General features: G+C 40.8%; 1 long non-coding RNA gene across 1 annotated transcript; it reads right to left on the reverse strand.

Moving 5' to 3' along the window:
• Window positions 1–478: 478 nt before the first annotated feature.
• Window positions 479–3,668, reverse strand: LOC138948166 (uncharacterized). Its single transcript, XR_011449913.1, has 3 exons — window positions 2,884–3,668; window positions 2,006–2,096; window positions 479–998 (listed from the first exon to the last, which is right to left on the reverse strand). It is a non-coding gene; the product is annotated as an uncharacterized lncRNA (long non-coding RNA).
• Window positions 3,669–9,063: the final 5,395 nt, after the last annotated feature.

Consider the following 9,063-nt stretch of genomic DNA (forward strand, 5'->3'; position numbering starts at 1 on the left):
TGTGCCCCACATAATTTTTAAGTTTGAAACAGTTATCTTCCATAGTTCAGGGTCAAGGTCACTTCAAAATATGTATACAATCCAACTTTGAAGAGCTCCTGTGACCTTGACCTTGAAGCAAGGTAAACCAAACTGGTATCAAAAGATGGGGCTTACTTTGCCCTATATATCATATATAGGTGAGGTATTCAATCTCAAAAACTTCAGAGAAAATGGGAAAAATGTGAAAAATAGCTGTTTTTTAGGCAACATTTATGGCCCCTGCGACCTTGACCTTGAAGCAAGGTCAAGATGCTATGTATGTTTTTTGGGGCCTTGTCATCATACACCATCTTGCCAAATTTGGTACTGATAGACTGAATAGTGTCCAAGAAATATCCAACGTTAAAGTTTTCCGGACGGACGGACGTCCGGACGTCCGGACGGACGACTCGGGTGAGTACATAGACTCACTTTTGCTACGCATGTGAGTCAAAAAAGGAGTCTCTCGGAGCACGGACTTTTGAGTCAAAAATTAAAGAAGGCTCTATGAGCCGAAGTACATGTTTTGTCTTTTGTCTTTTTTTTATTTTGAATTCCCTACGATCTATATTTTGATACAATTTTGGACCCTCTTTGTACGGAGAGAGTTGGCAATTGTTAATCACATTCTCTCATCTCAACTCTCCTTCGGCTCCTTGGTAACATGCGTTCCGTCTCTGCCAGGATTGGACACAGCAGCAGATAACCGGTAAATATGTAACAGGCATAAATGGCAAAATAGCTCGCCTCGCCTGATAATATATGAGATAACTGTTCTATTACAAAGTCTTTCTTGGGAGGCTTGGCTAATTTACTCGCTCGTTTTACACGGGGTTCCATCGTTTTCTTTTCTAATCGGAAAACCTTGCTCCTCAGTTTGTTGACCTTCTGCCGAAGTTCCGCTTCACGAGGGGATGGGGAGGATGACGACTTTGATGCTTTACATCCTATGTCCTCCAGGATCGCCTGAATGTCATCTAAAAAAGAAAACACACACACAAAACACACATAAAATAACATAACCATAACAAGTTACAACCTGGAAGAAATTAAAACATGTGTAATTCAATCACAAAATGAAAATAAACAATAGCGTAGGAGGGCAGGCCAGAAATGAAGTGTATTAGCAACTATGGATACGATGTGGAACAATGATGGAATTGACCTTGTTTGGTACTGAATGGGTGAGGCCATTAGAACTGTACCCACGGAATACGCGCTATATAAGCTTTATATTGATTGATTGATTGATTGATTAGGACAACAGTACCAGGTAAACTCCTCACACACCATGCCTCTTTCTTTCTTTATTTATTTGGTGTTTAACGTCGTTTTCAACCACCAAGCTTATATCGCGACGGGGAAAGGGGGGGGGGGGGGGGGTGGGAATACTAATAGAGCCACTTAATTGTTTCTTGTTACACCATGCCTCTAACAGGATATGTTTCCCATCTTTACGTGTGGGAACTACAGGTACAATTTCATCCATCCATGCATCCGCCCTATACAGCTTCTTCTTCTTCTGCGTTCGTGGGCTGAAACTCCCACGTGCACTCATTTATTTGCACAAGTGGAATTTTATGTGTATGACCGTTTTTACTCCGCCATTTAGGCAGCCATACGCCGCTTTCGGAGGAAGCATGCGGGGTATTTTTGTGTTTCTAAAACCCACCGAACTCTGACATGGATTACAGGATCTTTTTCGTGCGTACTTGGTCTTGTGCTTGCGTGTACACATGAAGGGGGATAAGTCACTAGCAGGTCTGCACATAAGTTGACCTGGGAGATCGGAAACATCTCCACACTTAACCCACCAGGCGGCCGCGACCGGGATTCGAACCCTCGACCTTCCGAGTTAATAGACCGACGTCTTACCACCCCGCCACAGCGCCCGTCACCCTATACAGCAATTATCAACTATGTAATGGATGGGTTTAAACATTTTTTGATGTCAGGGTGTTCTTCATGGTTAAAAATCTCTTACCTGGTTGAACAATTTGTGCATCAGGCGACAGGTCGGTGCTGGCTTCATTTGTAGCTACCCTTTGTGATGGTGGCTTCCTCCCACTAGCAACCTGCAAATTGCACAGCTCTTTAACTGACAAACTCACAACCAACACCCAGTCACAATGAAACATTTCTCCCAATTTCATGGCATTGGTCTTAGGCCACACAAAAAAGTGTATGTTTCTGGTAAGGCAAAACAAAAAATAATCTGTTTACGGTATCCGGACCGACCCTATTTTTTTTCCCACCGGCCCTAGACTTTTTGGGGGCATTAAAAAATAAAATAAAAATATTCAGATGGCTAAAATACAAAACTAAAAAGCCGACCTACCGACGCTATTTTTGGGGGGCCTATGTTACCTTAAACAGACTTTTTTGTGACCTAACATGACTAAAGGTGGAGATTTTTTTTCTAAACTTTTTTTTTTAAACCATCTTTTTAACTATTTTGTTGAAAAACAGGAAAACAATTGATTTTCGAATACCCCTTTTATTTTTGAAAATGCAAAAAAAAAAGTCTAGGGTCGTCGGGAAAACATAGGTAGGGTCAGGTGACCAGAAACATACAACTTTTTTGTTGTTGACGCCGACCGTATACCTTTTTTGCCATTTGGGGCTGTTTTTTTGCAAAATAAGTTCATCTTATCATCATAATCAAGACGTCGATCCAAAATAAGTAACTTTTTTTTGTTGGCCTTATCATTTTTTTGCGCTAAATGCAAACAGGCATTATTTGATGGGAACAATGCTGTTGTTTTCAATTCTTACATCAGCCTCAAACTTGTCATTACTCAACCTGCATTTAATAGTGTGCTTCTTTGGTTTGCAAAAACCTAAAACCAATAAATAAATAACCTTCGGTGGTGGATTGGGCACTGCAAACAATGTTGGGACAGCATTCCACACAAGTGATCCTCTCTGCAGGATTGTTTTACTGGTTGGCCTCAAAGTGATCAGTACAAAGCTTGAGACCTTGAACATCAGCTGGCTGCAGCTTTTCAAAGTCCTCTCGCCTTGTGAATTGCATCCATATTCTGCACCTAGTTTGACAATAAAAACAACAATGTTATTGTTAAACTAAGCAAAAAGGAAAGGCAAAAAAAGCTAAATCAGATCTTCAGTCTAAATCTAACGCTCTGCCTGAACGCAAAACGGATGAGTGATGTACCTTTGTACTGTAGTTTTCCCGTAAGCAAGGTTTAATAAAGGTTTCGGCAAATATGCCCACGGGTTTGTCATCAAGTGTAAACTGTTGTTTTGTACTGACTGCTGTCTCACACTCACAGTCGTAAGTACTCGCTGACGCTGTAGTCTACTGAGTGAGTTGACTCGAGCCATTGCCATTCTCATTCTGAAGAAGGTAAACCTGATGAAATAATCACTGCACAACCCACCTTTTTTCTTCTGTAGGGAACTTGTGGAAAGTTTTCCCGAAGCAGCTCTGTTTGTAACGGGCGTTCTTGCAACAAAAAGCCGAGCACAATTTACCACCACCTCGCACACGATCGGTACCTACGCGATCCGCCATTTTGTTTTCGCCGCCAGCATGTGACTAGGGACGATAACCCACAAACACTTTTTCGCATTTTCTTCGCAAGTTCCACGTCTTCCTTATGTACAGTGTTTGGCTTAGATCAGTGATTGCGCTGTTTGTCGTCTGCTAGTCTGCTATTAAGTAGTCTTCGGTTATGTGAAAGTCACATCTATTTCGAGTGTGTGCATCGATCCGTGTAGTGAAATGATCTTTGTTGATTTGGCAACATAACTTCCCTAAATGTGCTTCGAGTGTATCTCCCCGTTAACCATTTAAAAACGTCTTTTAACAAGACCATGTTTCGACAGGCCAGACGGGAAGGATCCTCTATGGCTCACATGGTATATAATGTTTTCCGCCGTTTTTTAAAGAATCCTTTCAAATTTGCTATTCCAAAAATCAGATACTACAGTATTTCTGCTTTATGAAAAGCTATATTTCACAAACAAAACTACAGACTTGAATTGTGACCCTTTTCCCCCTTTCTGTCACCAGTACTGAAGAACAACTCACTTACGTATCACATTTCTTAAAACGCTTATTTCCAGAAAATGGGAAACATTTTCAACAACAACAAAACCCCACACAAAGCCATAACCGCTTTTCATGAAAACGAACGAATTTAATCGAACTAACTGCATGGAGCAACAGGACCAATGATTTGCCACCGATGAAGTGTGTGCAGGGCCCCATGCCTGCGAAGTATGCCTCAATAAATAATCGACGCTTTGTGTCTAAATAAATACCCCGTTGTAGCACGCCGGAAACTGACTAATTGTTTGCTTCTTGAAAGGTTCCTTCTACTTCCAACATGCTTAAATCGCCATGCACGTTGACAGACAAGGAAGATAGAACGTCTTTAGAGCCTTGTTTTAGTGCATGTGAAACCCCCACCCCTCCTGTGCCCATCGTTCGATATATGGGACGGTACTTTATGCATACACTACTTCGCGTGCAATTGTTTTCTGACAATTCTGAGAGATAGAATTTGAGATAATTGCTGTATCTTTATGTTTCGTTATATTAAGTGTTCTTTAAAAAAAAAATAAAGGAACGGCAGCTTTTATCTTTTTGTATTCGCGACTATCACATGTTTTCCACAAAATTGCAAGAAAAGGTCGCCTCCTCTCTCAAACGGAGGGGGGTCTGCAAACCAAACTAACTGATTGAAAACAAGTAGACCCTCTTGATACATTCAGCATACCAGAGTCTGGGACCTATGCATAGTTGAGACATAGAGCCTCCGAATAAGGTGCGTCCCATATATGGGATGATGGGGATAAATGGGTTGCCGGCCCCCACCTCTACCCCTCCCTACCGGCTGATATCACTGAGGAACTGTGGGGGTACTTAGATCAGTTTATCCTCCACATTCTACCACAGCAAGTCAAGATACTGTGATTTGTTCACAGGTTGACAAGTGTTTTTGCTCGGATAAAAATTCCATTGACAGCCTTTCACTTGTCATGATGTAAACGAGAGAAACTTAATATCTGTGATTGTTTTGTTGTTGTTTTTGTTTTGTTCATGTTTCCCTTTTATTGGGGGGGGGGGGGGAGGATGTGTTTAGTGGGGGAAGGTGGGTATGTGGTCTTGGTCCACGAACTGAACAGATTACCTTGTTGCACTCGGTAGGGAAAAGAGCGCTATTCAAAAATAGTGATTGTATTCAAACACATAGAGGATATAATATGTAAAAGCAACTTACCCAGTTTTTGTTTTTATGAGCAGTACAAGTTTAAGTTATAAGGCAACATAACAAACAACCATCCAATAGTTGTGAGGGGTGATGACCAAAATGCGTGGTGCTTTGTTGGTTTGTTTTACTTTCCTACATTTCATTTCACCATAGGTTAGCACCCATCCCACTTAAGTGTACTAAGGTGTTCATAAGTCGTGGAGGCGGACAAAATAGTGAGAGTGAAGTTATGAATAAGTCATGTATATGTGTGTTGTTGTGTGTGTGTAAACCCAATCAATTGATGCTGTACATGTACATGAAGAGTGCAAAGGATTTACATTGTCTTTACGTTATTTTGAAATGTATATATTACATGGTCACCCAAAGTCGGACAGATGTTTACTTTTTTTTAATAAAAATAGAACATGTATAATTGCCAAATATCATTCTTTGAATAAAACGATGTGTCTAATTCACTAACTGTTACTATCGCTGTAACAGTACTGTACGTCTCGTCCGTTTACCTTTAACACACATAATTAAATTTGGTGTCGACCACGGAAGCAAGTGTGAACTTTGGGAGGTGAGATGCAGATACACACAATCCTTGTTCGTGTTTTCTGACACGATAGTGCGACACCTGACTGGTGAACACGTGACTACACTTTCTGTTGATCTTCTGACTGTATGTTATGCTGTTTGTGATGTAGGTGTGTGAATAACACCTGAGAGGGGAACATCTTAGTAGTAAACACGTGACTGGATAACACCTGACTGATGCACACCTGACTGATGCACACCTGACTGATCAACACGTGCCTGAACTTTCTGTTGTTCTTCTGACTGTGGTTGAGGTGTCACGCGATTTGCTGGAGACGTTGCCAAGATATTTCAGTTGTGAAGTGAAAAGTATTTCTGCATTGAAAAGTCACCATCTTTATTTTACCAGTATTTTGTGTGTAATTGTTCAATTTGATTCAGATGTGTAAAATGTATCCATAACTCTGTACAAAAGACGCTTAATTGGAACTGCTTTATATTTAATCTTGTAAAGAGTCTTGTTACCGTTATTTTCTGAACGTTTTACATTTCTGCAGATATGTGTTATCTATGTGTGTAGCTGAGGTTGTCAGCTGTGTAGACACGCATTGATGTTTTTATTTCGTAACAAGGTTTTTGAAATTGTTCAGGTTTTTGTAGCATGAAGCTCTGTATTACATGTGCTTTCTGCAATGTGTTGTGTGTTAGCAGATATAGCAACATTGTTTGAACACTTTAAGTCCATTATTATTTCATATACATGTTAACGAATGTTTAGCTGTGGGATTAAATACTACGTCGTCAACTCTAATCAAGGTGCCGACGGTCAAGGTGAAAAGACGAGCACTTGAAACACATCCTCCCGTGTGTTGAATTAAGGGAGGGAACCTACGTGCACGTACCCTTGAGGAAGTAGAGAACATGTGTGTGGTTGCTTCCCTTTGTGTCAAGAGACCTGAACTTTTTGTTTGTGTGATATAAGATAAGACAGTGGAACAAAAATGTGAACAATGCGAACGAGGTGACACTAAAGGTAGATCTATAGATTCAGAATTTGCTTATTTTGTTGTTGTTGCTGTGTTGTTGTTGTTGTTGTTGTTGTTGATGTGTTGTTGTTGCTGTTGTTGTTTGGGACTGTTGCTGGTGTTGTAAGATAAATGCTTGGGATAGTTTGTTTGTTTGTTTGCTTAACGCCCAGCCGACCACGAAGGGCCATATCAGGGCGGTGCTGCTTTTGACATACAACGTGCGCCACACACAAGACAAAAGTCGCAGCACAGGCTTCATGTCTCACCCAGTCACATTATTCTGACATCGGACCAACCAGTCCTAGCACTAACCCCATAATGCCAGACGCCAGGCGGAGCAGCCACTAGATTGCCAATTTTAAAGTCTAAGGTATGACCCGGCCGGGGTTCGAACCCACGACCTCCCGATCACGGGGCGGACGCCTTACCACGAGGCCAACCGTAACGGTTTTCTTGGGATAGTTGTACGACACCTGTTTTTGTAAAAGAGGCAGGGTAATGATGATGAGGTGCATATTGCTTGTCTGTTTATAAGTTTTAAATTGGTTTTGTTATTGTTTTGGTTGTACCATGTAGTTGTTTTGTTGGTTTGGTGGTGTTTTGTTGCTTTTGTTTGTGTTTAGCTGTACACTAACAAAGACCAACACCTACTTATGAAAGTAAATGACTTATTTTGTTGTTGCAAAAAAGCAGCAACTAAAACCAACTAAAACAAAAATTACTTGAAAATTATGCATGGACAGATGTATGATGGTTGTTAATGAGTTGGGGGAAATGTTTTATGAACCTTTCCTGGATGTATTATTTGTCAACATTCACATCACTATTGTAGGAGGAAGTTAGGTTGTCATCTGTTGCCTGTTTTTCCCAAATGCCCCCTCCCCCCCCCCCCCCTACCCAAACACCCTACTCCTCCCCCCCAACTCTACACCCCTCCCCACACAAACCCCCACCCTACCTCCCCACACACCCACCCACCCCACCCCAAGCGGTTAATTGTAATAAAGCCTTGGCCATGTGTCTTTGTATTCAGGCTTGTTGAAGAAGTGTCATCTATGTGTGTTACCTAACAAAGGCGTGGGGACTGTAACGCCCCTTGATCGTCATTGCCTTGTTGTTACTTTTGACTCTGCATTTCTTAAATGCATGATGCTGTATATCATCTGCTTTTATTTTGTTATTCTAACTGTACGTGTTGTCAAGGAAACGCTGCTGGGAACTGGTTGACCTTTGGTGGACATCAGTTTTTACTGATGAGAGTTGTTTGTAAATATCCCTGGAGTGATTTCGTTTAGCTTTTTTTTTCTGTCGTGTAAACCTAATCCAGAATCAAATGCTTTCAATATTTGTGTATTCTCGCTTGAGCCACGCATTCTTATGTCTTGGCATCTTATCTTTTTCTAATCAAAATCAAAATAAAGAATAACGTTACGTTCATGTACAACATTGTACGGTATCATACCTGACAAGGTAATATATATATATGTGATTGAACGTTACTTCTAACTTCAGTAGTGGGTATATTTCCTTACAATGTAACCATCATTGTACGGTATCTGACCAGGTAATATCTATATGATTGAACATTACTTCTAACTTCAATAGCGGGTATATTACCTTGCAAGTTGACCATCATAGTACGGTATCATACCTGACCAGGTAATATATATATATATGACTGAACGTTACTTCTAAATTCTCCCGCAGTGGGGCACTGCGGTTATGAAATTAAAGGCCCCTCCTGTTTTTGGAACCGCAGGAGCTTTCTAGTTTGCTGTTAGGTAGATTTTTGGTTCCTCTTTCCTGTCATGCTCTCTTTTTCTTCATGAATTCTTTTCTTTTTCTGCCTTCTTGCTCATTCACCTGTATTTTTTCCAAAAAATCTCTTCTCTTGCCGCTTGTCTCGCGATTCATGTATAGTTTAATCTGTTAGTGTTCTGATGTAAGCCCAGCAGTAGATAGGTTAAGCCTATTTTAACATACTGGAAACTGGTAATCTTCCAGTAGGTATTAATTTAGTTTTACTAAAGCCTGCTGGGACACAAGTAATGGGTTAGTGCATTTGTAAACAGGAATCGCTTGACAAGTGGCCCCCTTCATCCCCCCCTTCCTCGTCCTGATATGGCTCTACGTAGTCGGCTGGACGTTAAGCAACAAATAAACAAACAAACAAAAACTTCTAAATTCAATAGCGGGTATATTTCCTTGCAAGTTAACCATCATAGTATTGTAACCGTGTGCCGAAACACTAC

This window comes from Littorina saxatilis, linkage group LG15, assembly GCF_037325665.1.
Source record: "Littorina saxatilis isolate snail1 linkage group LG15, US_GU_Lsax_2.0, whole genome shotgun sequence".
In the NCBI taxonomy this organism is placed as follows: Eukaryota; Metazoa; Mollusca; class Gastropoda; order Littorinimorpha; family Littorinidae; genus Littorina; species Littorina saxatilis.